The sequence below is a fragment of the Pseudophryne corroboree genome, unplaced genomic scaffold (genome assembly GCF_028390025.1).
Source record: "Pseudophryne corroboree isolate aPseCor3 unplaced genomic scaffold, aPseCor3.hap2 scaffold_1065, whole genome shotgun sequence".
NCBI classification, from domain to species: Eukaryota; Metazoa; Chordata; class Amphibia; order Anura; family Myobatrachidae; genus Pseudophryne; species Pseudophryne corroboree.
The window spans coordinates 31,150-52,859 of record NW_026967692.1 but is presented as its reverse complement, the minus strand read 5'-3'; the positions used below and the strand labels follow the sequence as shown (position 1 = coordinate 52,859).

General features: G+C 47.0%; 1 non-coding gene across 1 annotated transcript; it reads left to right on the top strand.

Moving 5' to 3' along the window:
- The first annotated feature begins 747 nt into the window (after nucleotides 1-747).
- Nucleotides 748-917, top strand: LOC134988457 (U1 spliceosomal RNA). The gene has a single exon (XR_010193925.1). It is a non-coding gene; the product is annotated as a U1 spliceosomal RNA (small nuclear RNA).
- The last annotated feature ends 20,793 nt before the right edge of the window (nucleotides 918-21,710 follow it).

Below are 21,710 nucleotides of genomic sequence, written 5' to 3'. Positions count from 1 at the left end.
CAGGATACGGCTACCCTCAAAGAGTCTGCTGACCGCAAACAGGAGATTACCCTGAAGTCCATTTATACACATTCAGGTACCTTACTCAGACCGGCAATTGCGTCGGCCTGGGTGTGTATGTGTAGTGCTGTAGCGGCATGGACGGATACCCTAGATAAGGATACTATTTTATTGCCCCTGGGGCATATAAGAGATGCTGTCCTATATATGTGTGTATGCAAACTACAGGTGGTGCTGCATGGCTCACACCCTTTTACTTGTCTTGTAGAGCAACTCTGGAGCTGTTACTGGGTCCAGCTGCTGCAAGAAATCAGCTTGAATGCTTCAGGGGCTGGTTCATGGCCAACATGAGCCCCACACTGATGGGGGTGTATAAAGCGATCTAGGGGTCATCCAAGCGCAACCCCACAAAGGCCGCCATGCCCTGCGTGACCATTTTCTCTTTTCATATGCAGACGAGGGTTGCAGCCAACTATACCCATTGCTTGGATGACATCACCATATGCGAATCCATCTGCTGCAGGCCTTCCCCCAGGAATGCTTGCACTAGTTGTTGCATTTGGTTTGTTGTTTGGGGGGGTGCTTCAGTATTAGGCAGCCTTCTGCCCTCACACATTCGTCTGAAAATGTGTTCTCCCTGCAGTTGTTGTCCCCAGATGAGAGTTCCCTTGTGCTGCCTCAGTTGAATCTCCTTTACTTGACGGAGGTGTGCCTGAGCAGCGGCCCTCCCCAGCCCTATCTCAAATCATACTTATTTTGCTTAGGTGATACCATGGTCATGAAGATTGTTTTCCCAGGGTGAGGTTCATTCATTGCATTCTGGGTATGCTGACCTCTGTTATTTCCCCAAATGTGGGAATCTCGACTGCATAATTTGTGGTAGGGGCGGGGGGGGACTGCATTTGTGCTTTCCCCTGGTTGGCTCTGGTATAATTTAGATCTCATTGTCTCAGGTCTCTCTCCAGCCTAGTTTGCTGTCTGTTTCCACTTCTCTTTTCTTGAGCCCCTCCCTTCTATGCCCTTGCGCACTATCCTGACTTCTCCCGTCTGCTTACTTTGTGCCTTCCAACGCACAATGCGAACTACAGGTGGTGTTGCAGGGCCCACACCCTTTTATTTGCCTTACAGAGCAGCTCTGGAGCTGTTACAGTGCCCAGCTGCTGCAAGAAATCAGCTTGAATGCTTCAGGGGCTGGGGCATGGCCAACATGAGCCCCACACCAAAGGAGGGTGGGGGGTGTTCAATGCGAACTAGGGGTCATCCAAGCGCCCCTTTTCTCTTTTCATATGCAGATGAGGGTTCCAGCCAACTTTGGCCCACTGCTTGGATGACATCACCGTATGCAAATCCGTCTGCTACAGACCTTTCCCCAGGAATGCTTGTACTAGTTGTTGCATATGGTTTGATGTTTGAGGGTGCTTCAGTATTAGGCAGCCTTCCGCCCTCTCATTTTCATCTGAAAAGATGTGGTCTCCTTGCAGTTGTTGTCCCCAGACAAGAGTTCCCTTGTGCTTCCTCAGTTGAATCTCCTTAACTTGACGGGGGTGTGCTCGAGCAGCCGCCCTCCACAGCCCTATCCCAACACATGCTTTTCTTGCATATGAGATCTCTTGATCATGAAGATAGTTCTCACAGGGTGAGGTTCATCCATTACATTTTAAAGTAGGAAGGTACAAATTACATATTCAAATTACATATATGTGCTGGATTCAAATGTTTTCCCCCCTTCCTTTCTCAATTGTGCCCATCAGCAGCTATTCTAATGTTGCTGCCAATGGGTGTGACACATTAATTTCTTCTGTGGGGTACACTGGACTCCACAAGGATTCACATTGGGGTGTAGAGTAGGATCTTGATCTGAGGCACCAACAGGCTCAAAGCTTTTGACTGTTCCCAAGATGCTCAGCGCCCCCTGCTCTATAACCTCGCTTCCATGAACAGGGAGCTCAGTTTGTAGTTGGTGCCTTCAGTAGCAGGCCACTTAACAGGGGGCTGCCTCAGGCAGCCTATTCTTAGCTATTCATTTTGACAAGAAAAGAAGAACTTTTTTTTATAAGAATCTACAAGGGCTGCAGCAGGTTAGGTCTAATAGACATCTTTACTGCAGCTCCATCACTCCCAGCGGCGCAGTATACTCCCGTGCCCTGGTTGCTGGGTCACTGCAGCGGAGGCTCCGGTTTCTTCCTAAGGTCAGTCACACACACACCGCCCTCCGGGATCACGAGGCCGCTGATGAAAGGGAGGTAAGGGACTTCTGTGCCCACACTATACCGTGATGGTGGGCCATGTGCGCACTGGCGTGGACACTGATTACTGGGCAGCCGCTCCACTAGCCACCAGGGACAGTTAAGGAGCACAGCTCTGGGGGGGTTTTCTCTTATATTAACCCCATTTTGTACTACCCGCAGTGCATTGTGATAGGTAATAGAGCCTGATTCAGGTTGGATTGCAATCGCAATAAGCAATCCAACTGCAAAAATTGCTAAGAGCATACGCATGCGCCTGCATTTTCTGCGGCACCCCGCAGATAATGCGATCGCTTCTGACTGTCAATCGGTGCTGGGGGGGGGTCAGCAACAATCCATTTCCAAGTCGGAGATGGAGCGGTGCATGGGCAGGGCTACAAAATGGGGTCGGCAACGGAGAAACAGGAGGCGTGGTCAGAGCTGCTGCATGACATCACATGCAGCAGCTGCGATCACAAAAATGGTGGCGGCTTCTTGCGCACACATACAGTCTGCACCAACAGGAGGCTACCCCATTTTTTATGATCACGCTGAACTGCACTGAGACTGCAATTTCAGCGTGGTCAAGAAGGGAGGCGGCATGCTGGGTGGCCCCAGCATGCGAACCAAAGGATTGCAAATTCTGTTACTTAGCAGAATTTGCAATCCTTACTGAATTAGGCCCATTGATTACAAAATGTATTTGTAAATATTTGAAGTTTTTCTTCAGGGACTAACACAAAAGATGCTTGGGGCTACTAACACATGGGTAAGCCACGTAAAGCTTCCCATGGGTCAGTGGCATCACAACGGGGTTGCGGCCCACACCCGAGTGTCACCCGCCAAGGGGGGTGACACCAAAGTGCCGGCTCCTCTTCAGTGACAGAATATGGGTGTTTTACTGTAACATTACGTGCAACACCCAGTTTCTGTCACTGTGCAGGAGCCAGCACCACTCACACACTAGTCCCCTGGTGCAGCACTCAACCCCCGGGATACCCGGAGCAACAAAATGGAGATTCAGGAAAACAGGCCACACCCCTACCTATGAGACCATGCCTCCTTTTTACCATTGCGCTGCTTATCTGCGCGCACTGCATTACAATCTCCCTCGCTGCCTCTCTGGGTGTCACCAATGATAGTGACACCTTTGCCATGCTTGTAGCAGCTGGTCCTAAGATCTACACCTCCAGCCCTGAGTGTTTGCCCTTGTGACTTGTTGATCATCATAGCGAAGCAGATTCTTACAGAAAACTGCAGGGGCTTAGATTGAAAAGAAAAACATTGACGAACCCATCATTTCACCAACAGGGTCTGCCACACGGCTGACTGAAATGACTGGTTGGTTTGGGCCCCCACCAAAAAAGAAGCAATCAATCTCTCCTTGCACAAACTGGCTCTACAGAGGCAAGATGTCCACCTCATCATCCTCCGATTCCTCACCCCTTTCACTGTGTACATCGCCCCCCTCACATATTATTAATTCGTCCCCACTGGAATCCACCATCTCAGATCCCTGTGTACTTTCTGGAGGCAATTGCTGGTAAATGTCTCCACGGAGGAATTGATTATAATTCATTTTGATGATCATCATCTTCTCCACATTTTCTGGAAGTAACCTCGTACGCCGATTGCTGACAAGGTGAGCGGCTGCACTAAACACTCTTTTGGAGTACACACTGGAGGGAGGGCAACTTAGGTAGAATAAAGCCAGTTTGTGCAAGGGCCTCCAAATTGCCTCTTTTTCCTGCCAGTATACATACGGACTGTCTGACGTGCCTACCTGGATGCGGTCACTCATATAATCCTCCACCATTCTTTCAAAGGTGACAGAATCATATGTAGTGACAGTAGACGACATGTCAGTAATCGTTGCCAGGTCCTTCAGTCCGGACCAGATGTCAGCACTCACTCCAAACTGCCCTGCATCACCGCCAGCGGGTGGGCTCGGAATTCTTAGCCTTTTCCTTGCACCCCCAGTTGCGGGAGAATGTGAAGGAGGAGCTGTTGACGGGTCACGTTCCGCTTGACTTGACAATTTTCTTACCAGCAGGTCTTTGAACCTCTGCAGACTTGTGTCTGCCGGAAAGAGAGATACAATGTAGGTTTTAAATCTAGGATCGAGCACGGTGGCCAAAATGTATTGCTCTGATTTCAACAGATTGAATCCTGGTTAAGCGAATTAAGGGCTCCATCCACAAGTCCCACATGCCTAGCGGAATCGCTCTGTTTTAGCTCCTCCTTCAATGTCTCCAGCTTCTTCTGCAAAAGCCTGATGAGGGGAATGACCTGACTCAGGCTGGCAGTGTCTGAACTGACTTCACGTGTGGCAAGTTCAAAGGGTTGCAGAACCTTACACAACGTTGAAATCATTCTCCACTGCGCTTGAGTAAGGTGCATTCCCCCTCCTTTGTCTATTTCGTGGGTAGATGTATAGGCTTGAAAGGCCTTTTGCTGCTCCTCCATCCTCTGAAGCATATAGAGGGTTGAATTCCACCTCGTTACCACCTCTTGCTTCAGAGGATGGCAGGGTAGGTGCAGGAATGTTTGGTGGTGCTCCAGTCTTCGGCACGCGGTGGCTGAATGCAGAAAGTGGCCCGCAATTCTTCTGGCCACCGACAGCATCTCTTGCACGCCCCTGTCGGTTTTTTAAATAATTCTGCACCACCAAATTCAATGTATGTGCAAAACATGGGACGTGCTGGAATTTGCCCAGATGTAATGCACGCACAATATTGGTGGCATTGTCCGATGTCACAAATCCCCAGGAGAGTCCAATTGGGGTAAGCCATTCTGCGATGATGTTCCTCAGTTTCCGTAAGAGGTTGTCAGCTGTGTGCCTCTTATGGAAAGCGGTGATACAAAGCGTAGTCTGCCTAGGAACGAGTTGGCATTTGCGAGATGCTGCTACTGGTGCCGCCGCTGCTGTTCTTGCTGCGGGAGGCAATACATCTACCCAGTGGGCTGTCACAGTCATATAGTCCTGATTCTGCCCTGCTCCACTTAACCACGGACATGTGGACTAGTGGACCTTGGGTACAACTGCATTTTTTAGGACACTGGTGACTCTTTTTCTGAGGTCTGTGTACATTTTCGGTATCGCCTGCCTAGAGAAATGGAACCTAGATGGCATTTGGTACCGGGGACACAGTACCTCAATCAAGTCTCTAGTTGCCTCTGAATTAACGATGGATACCGGAACCACGTTTCTCACCACCCAGGCTGACAAGACCTGAGTTATCCGCTTTGCAGCAGGATGACTGCTGTGATATTTCATCTTCCTCGCAAAGGACTGTTGGACAGTCAATTGCCTACTGGAAGTGGTACAAGTGGTCTTCCGACTTCCCCTCTGGGATGACGATCGACTCCCAGCAGCGCCAGCAGCAGTAGGCGTTACACTCAAGGATGCATCGGAGGAATCCCAGGCAGGAGAGGACTCGTCAGACTTGCCAGTGACATGGCCTGCAGGACTATTGGCTTTCCTGTCTAAGGAGGAAATTGACACTGAGGGAGTTGGTGGTGTGGTTTGCAGGAGCTTGGTTACAAGAGGAAGGGATTTAGTGGTCAGTGGACTGCTTCCGCTGTCATCCAAAGTTTTTGAACTTGTCACTGACTTATGATGAATGCGCTGCAGGTGACGTATAAGGGAGGATGTTCTGAGGTGGTTAACGTCCTTACCCCTACTTATTACAGCTTGACAAAGGCAACACACGGCTTGACACCTGTTGTCCGCATTTGTGTACAGGATGCATACCTTCATGTCCCCATTTATCCATCTCATCAGGCGTACCTCAGATTTGCGGTACAGGACTGTCATTGCCAATTTCAGACGTTGCTGTTTGGTCTCTCCACGGCCCAGAGAATTTTCACCAAGGTAATGGCGGAAATGATGGTTCTCCTGCGTAAGCAAGGTGTCACAATTATCCCGTACTTGAGCGATCTCATAAAAGCGAGATCAAGAGAGCAGTTGCTGAACAGCGTATCACTTTCACTGAAAGTGTTACAGCAACACGGCTGGATTTTCAATATCCCAAAGTCGCAGTTGGTTTCTACGACTCGTCTGTCTTTCTTGGGCATGATTCTGGACACAGACCAGAAGATAGTTTATCTCCCGATAGGAAAGGCCCAGGAACTCATGACTCTTGTCAGGAACCTATTGAAACCAAAACTTGTGTCAGTGCATCACTGCACTCGAGTCCTTGGAAAGATGGTGGCATCATACGAAGCCATTCCATTCGGCAGGTTCCATGCGAGGACTTTCCAATGGGACCTACTGGACAAGTGGTCTGGGTCACATTTGCAGATGCATTGGTTGATCACCCTGTCCCCCAGGGTCAGGGTATCACTCCTGTGGTGGCTGCAGAGTGCTCACCTTCTCGAGTGACGCAGATTCGGCATTCAGGACTGGATACTGGTGACCACAGAGGCAAGCCTCCAAGGTTGGGGAGCAGTCACACAGGGAAGAAATATCCAAGGTCTTTGGTCAAGTCAAGAGACTTGTCTTCACATCAACATCCTGAAACTAGGGGCCATATACAATGCCCTACGTCAAGCGGAGACCTTACTTCGCGACCAACCGGTTCTGATCCAGTCAGACAACGTCACCGCAGTGGCTCATGTAAACCGCCAAGGCGGCACAAGGAGCAGAGTGGCGATGGCACAAGCCACCAGAATTCTTCGCTGGGTGGAGAATCACGCAAGCGCACTGTCAGCCGTGTTCATTCTGGGAGTGGACAACTGGGAAGCAGACTTCCTCAGCAGACACGACCTACATCCGGGAGAGTGGGGACTTCATCAGGAAGTCTTTGCACAGATTACAAGTCGGTGGGAACTGCCACAGATAGACATGATGGCGTCCCGGCTCAACAAAAAGCTACAGAGGTATTGCGCAAGGTCAAGAGACCCTCAGGCAGTAGCTGTAGACACCCTAGTGACACTGTGGGTGTTCCGGCCGGTCTATGTATTTCCTCCTCTTCCTCTCATACCTAAGGTGTTAAGGATAATAAGACAAAGAGGAGTGAGAACAATCCTCATTGTTCCAGATTGGCCACGGAGGACCTGGGATCCGGATCTGCAGGAAATGCTCACAGAAGATCCGTGGCCTCTTCCTCTAAGACAGGACCTGTTGCATCAGGGGCCCTGTCTGTTCCAAGACTTACCGCGGCTGCGTTTGACGGCATGGCGGTTGAATGCCGGATCCTAGCAGTGAAAGGCATTCCGGTTGAGGTCATCCCTACGCTGATAAAGGCTAGGAAGGATGTAACGTCAAAACATTACACCGTATATGGCGAAATTATGTTTCTTGGTGTGAGGCCAGGAATGCTCCTACGGAAGAATTCCATCTGGGCCGTTTCCTTCACTTCCTACAAACTGGAGTGAATTTGGGCCTAAAATTAGGCTCTATTAAGGTCCAGATTTCGGCCTTATCCATTTTCTTTCAAAAAGAAGTGGTTTCTCTTCCAGAAGTTCAGACTTTTGTAAAAGGAGTGCTGCATATTCAGCCTCCTTTTGTGCCTCCGGTGGCACCTTGGGACCTTAACGTGGTGGTAAGTTTTCTAAAATCACACTGGTTTGAACCACTTAAAACGGTGGAGTTAAAATATCTCACATGGAAGGTGGTCATGTTATTAGCCTTGGCTTCGGCTAGGCGAGTGTCGGAATTAGCGGCTTTGTCACATAAAAGCCCATATTTGGTGTACCATGTGGATAGAGCGGAATTGCGGACCCGTCCTCAATTTCTACCAAAAGTGGTATTGTGGTGCCTTTGGCTACGCGTGACTTGGAGGATTCCGAGTTACTTGATGTGGTCAGGGCTTTGAAAATTTACGTGGCCAGGACGGCTAGAGTCAGGAAAACTGAAGCGCTGTTTGTCCTGTATGCAACCAACAAGATTGGTGCCCCTGCTTCAAAGCAGGCTATTGCTCGCTGGATTTGTAACACGATTCAGCAAGCGCATTCTATGGCTGGATTGCAGTTACCGAAATCGGTCTAGGCCCATTCCACGAGGAAAGTGGGCTCTTCTTGGGCGGCTGCCCGAGGGGTCTCGGCACTACAGCTGTGTCGAGCTGCTACTTGGTCAGGTTCAAACACCTTTTCAAAATACTATAAGTTTGATACCCTGGCTGAGGAGGAACTCATGTTTGCTCAATCGGTGCTGCAGAGTCATCCGCACTCTCCCGCCCGTTTTGGAGCTTTGGTATAATCCCCATGGTCCTTACGGAGTCCCCAGCATCCTCTAGGACGTTAGAGAAAATAAGATTTTAAACCTACCGGTAAATCTTTTTCTCGTAGTCCGTAGAGGATGCTGGGCGACCGTCCCAAGTGCGGACTACTTCTGCAATACTTGTATATAGTTATTGCTTCAATAAGGGTTATGTTAGAGTTGCATCGGTCCTGCACTGATGCTACAGTATGTTGTTTTTTCGTACTCATAACTGGGTAGTTTATCACAAGTTATACGGTATGATTGGTGTGGCTGGTATGAATCTTGCCCTGGATTAACAAAATCCTTTCCTCATACTGTCAGTCTCCTCTGGGCACAGTTTCTCTAACTGTGGCATAGAGGGTCATAGAGGGAGGAGCCAGTGCACACCCAGAACTAAATTCTTTCTTAAAGTGCCAATGTCTCCTGCGGAGCCCGTCTATCCCCATGGTCCTTACGGAGTCCCCAGCATCCTCTACGGACTACGAGAAAAAGATTTACCGGTAGGTTTAAAATCTTATTTTCTACTTTATTCTTTTCTATCCTAGTTTATTACGACCAACTTTCATCCAAGGAGTTTCATATTCTACTACCTGCATGCAATTTAAATTGCTTAAATTGTTTATATGGTTGATTTGTCCTTCACAATCCATAATCTGCAACTTGGATGTACTTGTGTCATTGAAAATCTTATAATAAAAATGTTTATATATTGAAAAAAAAAGTTATAAGACATATGCCTACCTACTAAATGGGGTAAAATTAGGGGATTCTGTACTGGAAAAGGACTTAGGTGTCCTCATAGATCGCAAGCTAAGCAGTAGTACCCAAAGTAGGACTGCAGCAAAGAAGGCTAATAAGATATTAACATGCATAAAACGGGGTATTGATGCTAGGGACGAGAGTATTATACTCCCGTTATATAAATCACTAGTGAGGCCACACCTTGAATACTGTGTACAGTTCTGGGCACCGTACTACAAAAAGGATATCCTGGAGCTTGAAAAGGTACAGAGGAGGGCGACCAAACTAATTAAGGGCATGGAGATGATGGAATACAAGGAAAGGCTTGAAAGACTAGGCATGTTTACATTGGAAAAGCGGAGACTAAGAGGGGATATGATCAACATCTACAAATATATAAGGGGACAATACACAGAGCTTGCGCGGGACCTGTTTCTGGTTAGATCAACACAGAGGACTCGTGGACACTCGCTCAGGTTAGAGGAGAGGAGATTCCGCACAATACAGCGTAAAGGCTTTTTCACGGTAAGGACAATACGTGTTTGGAATTCCCTGCCCGAGGGAGTTGTAATGGCGGAATCTGTCAACACCTTTAAGAATGGGTTAGATAAATTCCTATTGGATAAGGATATCCAGGGGTATGGTGCATAGTCATGCATTATAGTTACTATAAATAGGGATAAAATGCAATGGCTGACAGCAGCATCAGTCAGAAATTTTAGTAAAATCATCATGCATAGGACACCACAAATAGGTTGAACTCGATGGACAATTGTCTTTTTTCAACCTCAGATACTATGTTACTATGTTACTATGTAATATTTGAAGAAACAAAATAAAATAAAGCTATGTATTGGGTTTCACTAACAAGCACATTGGAAGACTTGACTACTGTTAAAAGACATGCATTACATGGTATAGAGCCACAAACCACAATGTAGTAAAATAAAAACAAACTTACATGTGTATCAAACCTATGTGAGGCTTACATTGATAGTGCAAGATCAACACTCTATCAACTGTGCAAACTAGACTGCACATAAATGCCATAAAATTTATCTGAGATTTTAGTAAATAAGGCCTTTGCTGTCCGGGTTACACAGCCGTCACGGCCCCGCCCTCATACGGTCCGGTCATGTCTGCGTTGTCCTGACTGTGCCCCCAAAATGGCGGCACAACGCCGCTGGCCCGACTCCTCCTGCCCAGTGACCGCCTCTACCTGTCAATCAGGCAGAGGCGCTCACTGGGCAGAGATGCTGATCGCATCTCTGGCATGTGCCGGTGCACTGTGGCACCAGCACACACGCACTTCAGACCTGATCTCCTGTTGTGTGAATATGCACAGCAGGGATCAGGTCTTAATTAGGCCCTATATACAGCTGTCAGTAAAGCAGGGATGTGCTGTTGCCAGTGAGGCAGGGATGTTCTGCTGTCAGTGAAGCAGTGATGTGCTGCTGTCAGTGAAGCAGTGATGTGCTGCTGTCAGCGAGGCAGTGATGTGCTGCTGTCAGCGAGGCAGGGATGTGCTGCTATAAGTGAGGCAGGGATGTGCTGCCGTCAATGAGGCAGGGATGTGCTGCCGTCAATGTTGCAGGGATGTGCTGCTGTCAGTGAAGCAGGAATGTGCTGCTGCAGTGAGGCAGAGATATGCTGCCCACTATCTCCCTATCACCCCTGCCTGAGTCGCACACTTTCCCTGTCACCTCTGCCTCAGTTACCCACTATCTCCCAGTCACCGCTGCCTCAGTCAACCACTATACCTGCGACCCCTGCCTCAGTCACCCACTATCCCTGTCACCCCTGCCTCAGTCACCCACTGTCACTCTATCACCCCTGCTTCAGTCACCCACTATCCCTGTCAACCCTGCCTCAGTCTCTTACTGTCCCTGTCACCCCTGCCACAGTCATCCACTATCTCCCTATCATCCCTGACTTATTCATTTATTATCCCTGTCACCCACTTTCTTCCCATACTTACCCAACCCCTTCCTATCACCCCTCCCTCAGTAACCCACTATCTCCCTGTCACCCCTGCCTAAGTCACTCACTATCACTGTCACCCCTGCATCAGTCACCCACTATCTCCCAGTCACCCCAGCTTCAGTCACCCACTATATCCCACTCATACATGCTTCAGTCACCCACTATCTCCCAGTCATCCCTGCCTCAGTCACCTACTGACACCAGTGCAGATATTTCTGCTGCAGCCTCTCCACTCTCCAGCGTGAACGTCCTGACGACTGAGGAAATCCGCTTCCCAGTTGAGGACTCCGGGAATGAACACTGCCGATATTGCTGGCAGATGACGTTCTACCCAACTGAGGATTTTTTTATACTTCCAGCTTTGCCATGCAGTTTCGAGTGCCGACTTGATGATTTGTGTACACTACCGTGGTGGCGTTGTCCGATTGTACTTGAACAGGCCTGTTCTGTACTAGAGGCAGGGCCAGTATCAATGAATTGAACACTGCCCGCAATTCCAGAATGTTTATCGGGAGGAGAGATTCCTCCCTGGTCCACCGATGGTGAAGGGTCGTCATCACGGCCATGACCTTGGTGAATTTCCGAGGTGCCGTGGCCAAACCAGAAGGCAGGACCTGAAATCCAAAAACTAACCAGGCACAACACTGCTTAGCTTCCAACATCAGATGAGATTGGACATATCCAGTGTGATGCGGCTGTAGATGATTTTTGCTGTTTCTAACTTCTACATCAATGAATAAGTTTCAAAATAGAATGCATCAAGAGAACGGTGTTGGTAGTATAAAACTACCTACAGCACCTGGTATTCCCAGGTGGTCTCACATCCAAGAACAAACCAGGCCTAAGATCAGGTGATATTGGGCATATACAGTTTGGTGTGGCTGTAGATGAGCTTAGTGGTTTCTGTTAGAGTTCTTCTACTTCTAACTACTAGTACATAAATGAATAAGCGGACGATTTATTAAACCTGGTGGAATGATAATTTGCATGGTGATAAAGTACCAGCCAATCAGCTCCTAATTGCCATGTCACAGGCTGGGTTTGAAAAATGACAGTTAGGAGCTGACTGGCTGGTACTTTATCACCTTGCACTTTATCAGTTCACCAGGCTTAATAGATCTGCCCCAATGTTTCAAAATGGAATGCATCAAGAGAACGGTGTTGGTATTGTAAAAATACACACAGCTCCTGGTATTTCCTGGTGGTCTCCCATCCAAGTACTAAAACCAGGACCAACACTGCTCAGCTTCCATGATCAGGAGAGATTGGGCAAATCCAGTGTGCTGTGGCTGTAGATGAGCTGGTGGTTTCTGTTAGAGCTTTTCTACTTCTAACTTCTGGTACATAAAAGAATACGTGTAAAAATTAAATGTACCAAGAAAAGGGTGTTGGTAGTTTAAAAACACCTAAAGAATCTGATAATACATGGATGGGAGACTGCTTGGTAGTAACAAAGTCCAATACTGCTTTGCTTCAAAGATCAAATGAGATTGGGCATATCCAGTGTGGTGTGGCTTTAGATAAGCTTTGTGGTTTCTGTTAGAGCTCTTCTACTTCTAACTACTGGTACATTAATGAATATGTATAAGGTTGTAGTTTATCCAATATGCCTTTACTACCTTACCTTACCCCCCCCCCCTCCCCTCCCCTCCCCTCCTTATAGCTTCCTTTGTTCTCTCCTCGTGTGTGCGTTATTTGTTTTCTCATACGTCCTAGAGGATGCTGGGATCACATTAAGAACCATGGGGTATAGACGGGATCCGCAGGAGACATGGGCACTTTAAGACTTTCAAAGGGTGTGAACTGTCTCCTCCCTCTATGCCCCTCCTCCAGACTCCAGTTTTAGAATGGTGCCCAGTGAGACTGGATGCACTACAGGGGAGCTCTACTGAGTTTCTCTGAAAAGACTTATGTTAGTTTTTCTTATTTTCAGGGAGGCTGCTGGCAACAGTCTCCCTGCTTCGTGGGACTTAGGGGAGAGAAGTATGACCAACTTCTAGTGAGTTCAATGGCTCTACTTCTGGCTGACAGGACACCATTAGCTCCTGAGGGTACTGATCGCTGGGTACGCCTCGATGCCCACTCTCGTAGCCTGCCGTCACCCCCTTACAGAGCCAGAAGTCAGAAGACAGGCGAGTAGCAGAAGAACAGATGGCATTCTGAGGTACCACGCAGCGAGCGGAATGCTGTGCGCCATGCTCCCACACAAACACAGGCACTGCAGGGTGCAGGGCGTTGGGGGGGAAGGGGGGCACCCTGGGCAGCATAAATTCCTCACAAAAGGCTGGCAAAAGTGGACATTAGTGCCTGGGCACTGTCCTTACCCCACCAGCGTAATTAATTATTTGTTTCTGAGCGGGACAGAAGCGTGCCATTACAGCGGCGGGACTTCTTCCTCACCTCACCAGCACATCTATAGAGCGTTACAAGTCTATCACTATAGAGTTTATTATTTCCCAGACTGTGTACTTTTGACTCTGGGTTGTGAGCTGAAAAATCCCATCTGTCCCTCTGACAGATTTACTGTAGGTCTATCCCCCATAAGCCGATGTGTCTGTGGGTACTTGGTACATGTGTGTCAACATGTCGGTGGCTGAATGTTTTTCCCAAGAGGAAACTATATTAGGAATGCAGACATATGATGGTGGCCCTGTTGGCACCACCAATAACTGACTGGGTGAAAGTTTCAGTAATATCAGAGTGAGGTTGGATAAATCTGTGTCCCAGACACAGACGTAGAGAAAAGATGTGATGTTCATGGCTATGCTTCTTTTCCCTCAGGCCCCGCAAAAATGTTATTTTGCCCAGTTACTACACACTGATACTGACTCGGATACTGATTCCTATGTCGACCATAATATTTCCTGATTAGATCCAATATTGGCAAGGAGCATTCAGTACATGATTGTGGATATTAAGGACATATTAACATCACTGAGGACCCTGCTGTTCCTGACAAAGGGGTCTATATGTATGTATATATAGATATATAATGAAAGCTGATGTAACGTTCCTCCATCTCTGTTTGAGAAAGTCTGGGCCAGCTCGACAAGATGGTTTCAAATCCCCAAAAGGTTTCCGGTTGTTTATTCATTTCCTGCCACGGACAGAATAAAGTGGGAATCACCCCCTGTTCTGCACGGGGCCCTGTCACAAATCCAGCGGATCGTATGCAGGAAGCTACATTATTTCTAGTTATGTAACCACGGGTACATTACTTAGACCAGCCATTACATGCGCATGGGTGAGTAGTAGTATTCAAGAATTGGTCGAAAACCTTGTCATCCGATATAGATATCCTGGAGACATGGGATGCTCCTTACGTTGGATCAAATCAAGGACACTGCAGCATACTTACGACTGCAAGGGATATAGGACTCTTGAGTTCACGGGCCAATTTCATGGCAGTCTCGGATAGGAGGGCATTGTGGATTCACCAAGGGAATGCTGATGCTGACTCCAAGAAGAAAGGGAGTCTCTTCCCTATGAAGGTGAAGCCTTGTTTGGCGACGGCCTAGTTAATTTGATCTCGGCAGCTCCCGCAGGTAAGTCAACCTTCTTGCCCTATGTTCCCTCTCAACGGATGAAGACGCATCATTATCTAACGCAGTCATTTTGGCCCAATAGATATGCAAGAAGTTAAGATTCCCCTTTCTTTGCAGGTAGAGGAAGGAGAAGAGGGAAGAGGGCTGTAGCCTCTTCAAGATCGCAGGAGCAGAGATCGTCCTCTGCTTCTGCCAAATCCACTGCATGACGCTGGGGCTCTCTTGCAGGAGCCCACACCAGTGGGGGCACGTCTAAAACACTTCAGTCAGTTCTGGATTAATTTGGACCTGGACTCGTGGGTTTTACAAATAGTGTCCCAAGGGTACAAACTGGGGTTTCAAGACGTTCCCCCTCACCGATTGTTCAAATCGGCCTTAGTCAGCAGGGAGAAGGCTTTTATTCAAGCCTCTTCGTGGTCCCGAAGCCGGAAGGCTCAGTCAGACCAATCTGAAATCTGAAATCCCTCAATTTCTACCTAAAGAAATTCAATTTCAAGATGGAATCTCTCAGGGTAGGGATCTCCAGTCCGGAGGAAGGAGATTTCATGGTTTTGGTAGACATAAGGATGCCTACTTGCATGTTCCGTTTAGCCACTGCATCAAGCTACCTGAGGTTTGCAATTCAGTATTGTCATTACCAATTTCAGACGTTGCCGTTTGGTCTGTCCACGGCTCCGAGGATTTTCACCAGGGTGATGGCGGAAATGATGGTTCTCCATCGCAAGCAAGGAGTCACAATTATCCTGTACTTGGATGATCTCTTGATAAAGGCGAGATCCAGGGACCAGTTGTTGCAAAACATTGCACTCTCCCTGACAGTTCTTCAACAACATGGTTGGCTCCTAAACTTGCCAAAATCGCAGTTGGTCCCAATGACGCGGTTGTTGTTTTTGGGAGTGATACTGGACACTGAAGAGGTTTTCTTCCAGTGGAAAGGCTATGGAGAGCCAGAGTCTGGTCAAACAAATTCTGAAACCAGCAAGAGTGTTAATCCATCAATGCATTCGGTTGCTGGGGAAGATGGGAGCGGCCTACGAGGCCATTCAGTTTGGCAGGTTTCATGCTAGAGTGTTCCAGTGGGACCTGTTGGACAAGTGGTCCGGATCCCACCTACACATACACCGGAGGATAATCCTGTCTTCCAAGACCAGAATATCACTCCATTGGCGGCTGCACAGTTCTCACCTCCTAGAGGGGCGATGGTTCGAGATCCAGGACTGGATCCTAGGGACCACGGATGCAACCCTCCGAGGCTGGGGAGCAGTCACACAGGGGGAAAACATCCAAGGAAGATGGTCAAGTCGGGAAAGTTGTCTCCACATAAATGTTCTGGAGTTAAGGGCCATTTAATAACTGCAGACACAGTACGCACTGGGACGGGTGCCCAGCATCCTCTACGGACTAAGAGAAAAGGATTTACCGGTAGGTATTAAAATCCTATTTTCACGAACGTCCTAGAGGATGCTGGGGACTCCGTAAGGACCATGGGGATAGACGGGCTCCGCAGGAGACATGGGCACTTTAAGAAAGACTTTAGTTCTGGGTGTGCAGTGGCTCCTCCCTCTATGCCCCTCCTCCATACCTCAGTTTGATACTGTGCCCAGTGGAAACTGTGTGCTTTTCAGGAGCTCTCCTGAGCTTTCTGACAGAAAGTATTTTGTTAGGTTTTTAATTTTCAGGGAGCACTGCTGGCAACAGACTCCCTGCATCGAGGGACTGAGGGGAGAGAAGCAGCCCTACTCTCTGAGTTGCAAGGTCCTGCTTCTTAGGCTACTGGACACCATTAGCTCCAGCGGGATTGGTACGCAGGATCTCACCCTCGCCGTCCGTCCCAGAGCCGCGCCGCCGTCCCCCTCGCAGAGCCGGAAGATAGAAGCCGGGTGAGTATGAGAAGAAAAGAGACTTCAGCGGTGGCAGAAGACTTCATGATCTTCACTGAAGTAACGCACAGCACTGCAGCTGTGCGCCATTGCTCCCATACACCTCACATACTCTGGTCACTGTAAGGGTGCAGGGCGCCCTGGGCAGCAATAAATAAACCTCTTTTTGCCAAAAATATAACATATATACAGCTGAGCACTGTATATATGTATGAGCCCCCGCCAATTTTACAGTTTAAGCGGGACAGAAGCCCGCCGCCGAGGGGGCGGGGCTTCTCCCTCAGCACTCACCAGCGCCATTTTTTCTCCACAGCACCGCTGAGGCAGCTCCCCAGACTCTCGCCTGCTGAAACCACGGTAGACAAGAGGGTTGAAAAGAGTGGGGGGGGGCACATAATTCGGCGCAAATTACATACAGAAGCACTACTGGGCAAACATTAAGTTACTGTGTTATTCCTGGGTTATATAGCGCTGGGGTGTGTGCTGGCATACTCTCTCTCTCTGTCTCTCCAAAGGGCCTTGTGGGGAAACTGTTTTCAGAAAAAGCATTCCCTGTGTTTGTGGTGTGTCGGTACACGTGTGTCGACATGTCTGAGGAAGAAGGCTATATTAGAGAGGAGCGGGAGCAAATTAATGTGGAGTCTCTGCGACAGCTGATTGGATGGATATGTGGAATGTTTTAAATGCTAGTGTAAACTCAGTGTTTTGGGTTCGAACGCGTTTTGGCAAAACCTCACCGAATTATTTTTGTCGGATTCGGGTGTGTTTTGGATTCGGGTGTTTTTTTCCAAAAACACTAAAAAACAGCTTAAATCATAGAATTTGGGGGTCATTTTGATCCCAAAGTATTATTAACCTCAAAAACCATAATTTACACTCATTTTCAGTCTATTCTGAATACCTCACACCTCACAATATTATTTTTAGTCCTAAAATTTGCACCGAGGTCGCTGTGTGAGTAAGATAAGCGACCCTAGTGGCCGACACAAACACCGGGCCCATCTAGGAGTGGCACTGCAGTGTCACGCAGGATGTCCCTTCCAAAAAACCCTCCCCAATCAGCACATGACGCAAAGAAAAAAAGAGGCACAATGAGGTAGCTGTGTGAGTAAGATTAGCGACCCTAGTGGCCGACACAAACACCGGGCCCATCTAGGAGTGGCACTGCAGTGTCACGTAGGATGTCCCTTCCAAAAAACCCTCCCCAAACAGCACATGACGCAAAGAAAAAAAGAGGCGCAATGAGGTAGCTGTGTGAGTAAGATTAGCGACCGTAGTGGCCGACACAAACACCGGGCCCATTTAGGAGTGGCACTGCAGTGTCACGTAGGATGTCCCTTCCAAAAAACCCTCCCCAAACAGCACATGACGCAAAGAAAAAGAGATAGTATACTCGTAACTAGTATGTATGTATAAAGAAAGAAAAAAAAACCACGGTTAGGTGGTATATACAATTATGGACGGGCTGCCGAGTGCCGACACAGAGGTAGCCACAGCCGTGAACTACCGCACTGTACTGTGTCTGCTGCTAATATATAGACTGGTTGATAAAGAGATAGTATACTCGTAACTAGTATGTATGTATAAAGAAAGAAAAAAAAACCACGGTTAGGTGGTATATACAATTATGGACGGGCTGCCGAGTGCCGACACAGAGGTAGCCACAGCCGTGAACTACCGCACTGTACTGTGTCTGCTGCTAATATATAGACTGGTTGATAAAGAGATAGTATACTCGTAACTAGTATGTATGTATAAAGAAAGAAAAAAAAAACCACGGTTAGGTCACTGGTATATACAATTATGGACGGGCTGCCGAGTGCCGACACAGAGGTAGCCACAGCCGTGAACTACCGCACTGTACTGTGTCTGCTGCTAATATATAGACTGGTTGATAAAGAGATAGTATACTCGTAACTAGTATGTATGTATAAAGAAAGAAAAAAAAACCACGGTTAGGTGGTATATACAATTATGGACGGGCTGCCGAGTGCCGACACAGAGGTAGCCACAGCCGTGAACTACCGCACTGTACTGTGTCTGCTGCTAATATATAGACTGGTTGATAAAGAGATAGTATACTCGTAACTAGTATGTATGTATAAAGAAAGAAAAAAAAACCACGGTTAGGTGGTATATACAATTATGGACGGGCTGCCGAGTGCCGACACAGAGGTAGCCACAGCCGTGAACTACCGCACTGTACTGTGTCTGCTGCTAATATATAGACTGGTTGATAAAGAGATAGTATACTCGTAACTAGTATGTATGTATAAAGAAAGAAAAAAAAACCACGGTTAGGTCACTGGTATATACAATTATGGACGGGCTGCCGAGTGCCGACACAGAGGTAGCCACAGCCGTGAACTACCGCACTGTACTGTGTCTGCTGCTAATATATAGACTGGTTGATAAAGAGATAGTATACTCGTAACTAGTATGTATGTATAAAGAAAGAAAAAAAAACCACGGTTAGGTCACTGGTATATACAATTATGGACGGGCTGCCGAGTGCCGACACAGAGGTAGCCACAGCCGTGAACTACCGCACTGTACTGTGTCTGCTGCTAATATATAGACTGGTTGATAAAGAGATAGTATACTCGTAACTAGTATGTATGTATAAAGAAAGAAAAAAAAACCACGGTTAGGTCACTGGTATATACAATTATGGACGGGCTGCCGAGTGCCGACACAGAGGTAGCCACAGCCGTGAACTACCGCACTGTACTGTGTCTGCTGCTAATATAGACTGGTTGATAAAGAGATAGTATACTACTAATATTATATACTGGTGGTCAGGTCACTGGTCACTAGTCACACTGGCAGTGGCACTCCTGCAGCAAAAGTGTGCACTGTTTAATTTTAATATAATATTATGTACTCCTGGCTCCTGCTATAACCTATAACTGGCACTGCAGTAGTGCTCCCCAGTCTCCCCCACAATTATAAGCTGTGTGAGCTGAGCAGTCAGACAGATACATAATATATATAGATGATGCAGCACACTGGCCTGAGCCTGAGCAGTGCACACAGATATGGTATGTATGTGACTGAGTCACTGTGTGCTGTGTATCGCTTTTTTCAGGCAGAGAACGGATTATAAATAAAAGTGGTGGTCACTGGTCACTATCAGCAAAACTCTGCACTGTACACTACTGAGTACTCCTAATGCTCCCCAAAATTAGTAAATCAAGTGTCTAAACGGAGAGGACGCCAGCCACGTCCTCTCCCTATCAATCTCAATGCACGTGTGAAAATGGCGGCGACGCGCGGCTCCTTATATAGAATCCGAGTCTCGCGATAGAATCCGAGCCTCGCGAGAATCCGACAGCGTCATGATGACGTTCGGGCGCGCTCGGGTTAACCGAGCAAGGCGGGAAGATCCGAGTCGCTCGGACTCGTGAAAAAAAACATGAAGTTCTGGCGGGTTCGGATTCAGAGAAACCGAACCCGCTCATCTCTAATATATTATATTATTTATTATTATTATTATCCTTTATTTATATGGCGCCACAAGGGTTCCGCAGTGCCCAATTACAGAGTACATAAACAAATAATCAAACAGGAAAACAGCAACTTACAGTTGACGACAATATAGGACAAGTACAGGGTAAATAAACATAGCTACATCAGCAGATGACACTGGAATAAGTATCAGGTGGCAGAAGACTGCTGGATTTGGTGCAGCTGAAGATTATTAAAGTAGGTAAATAGGTTGAGGGAAAGTGGAAGTAGGAGAGGAGACTGTAAGGGAATCCGAGCAGAAGAATTGTAGAAATGCAGGTGAGAAAAGCAGTGTAGGCTCAAGGGGTGTAGATTTAGTATGAAATGAGTCAAAAGCGTAGATAAAGTGGGTGCAGAAATGTATTTGGAGTGTAAGAAATGAAAGGATTGTGAGAGGTTTAAGAAGCAATGGTAATTATGTTAGATGTTTTAAGTGTTTGCAGGTAAAATTGCATTGGTGCAGCTGTGCTTAAAAAACAAAATTACAATAATACAGATACAGGCATTTGTAGGTGAAATGGATGGTTTATGAAATGTCCAAGTAAGGTAGTTCTGTGCTATGTAATCAGATGCAACAATCAGGAGGTGAGTGATCTGAGGAGTAAGTGACTCACATTTGTTATTAGTTCTTCAGTTTTCTTTGTTTTGTTAGATTGGTGTGCTTCTGTTTTCCTTCTTTTTCACTTCAATTGAACACTGCTGTTATGTGTCAATTTTATCACGCTTTTATAAAAATGCACGCTTAGATCAATAAATGCACAGCCAAATGGCTTTGCACAGACTACACCATTGGACTTTAGTAGAAGACTATTACAAGTGAAACCAATAATTGAAATCTGTAACCACACCCCACCCCCTCAAATGCCAGGCAATAAATTACCTTAAAAACAACAACCAGGCATTCCACAAAGATTAAACTGGGTCTATATCATTCAAAACTTTAAAAAAGTACTTCAAAATCACATTCTATGCAATAATGTTTCAATTTGCATTACCCAGCAGAATTAGCTTTGCATATATAGATATAGTGCAGCAGAATAGATTGGTGGTTGTAGTCAATTGTAATTACCTGTAGGTGACAAGAAGAGAAGAAACGTCAATTCACAATCGATATCAGCTGAAGATAAATTAACGCTGATTGAACGCTGCGTTATGTGTCAATTTTATCACGCTTTGATAAAAATGCATGCTTTGATCAATAAATGCACAGCCAAACAGCTTTGCACATCCTACACCATTGGACTTAAGTAGAAGTCTGGTGGTCAGCAAAATTTTGCACTGTCCTCCTACTATATATAGTGCGCACAACTACTAAAATACACCACAGGTATGGATGGATAGTATACTTGACGACACAGAGGTAGGTAGAGCAGTGGCCTACTGTACCGTATTGCTATATATTATATACTGGTGGTCAGCAAAATTCTGCTCTGTCCTCCTACTATATATACTGCGCACAACTACTAAAATACACCACAGGTATGGATGGATAGTATACTTGACGACACAGAGGTAGGTAGAGCAGTGGCCTACTGTACCGTACTGCTATATATTATATACTGGTGGTCAGCAAAATTCTGCCCTGTCCTCATGCTATATAATACAATGCAGCACAGATATGGAG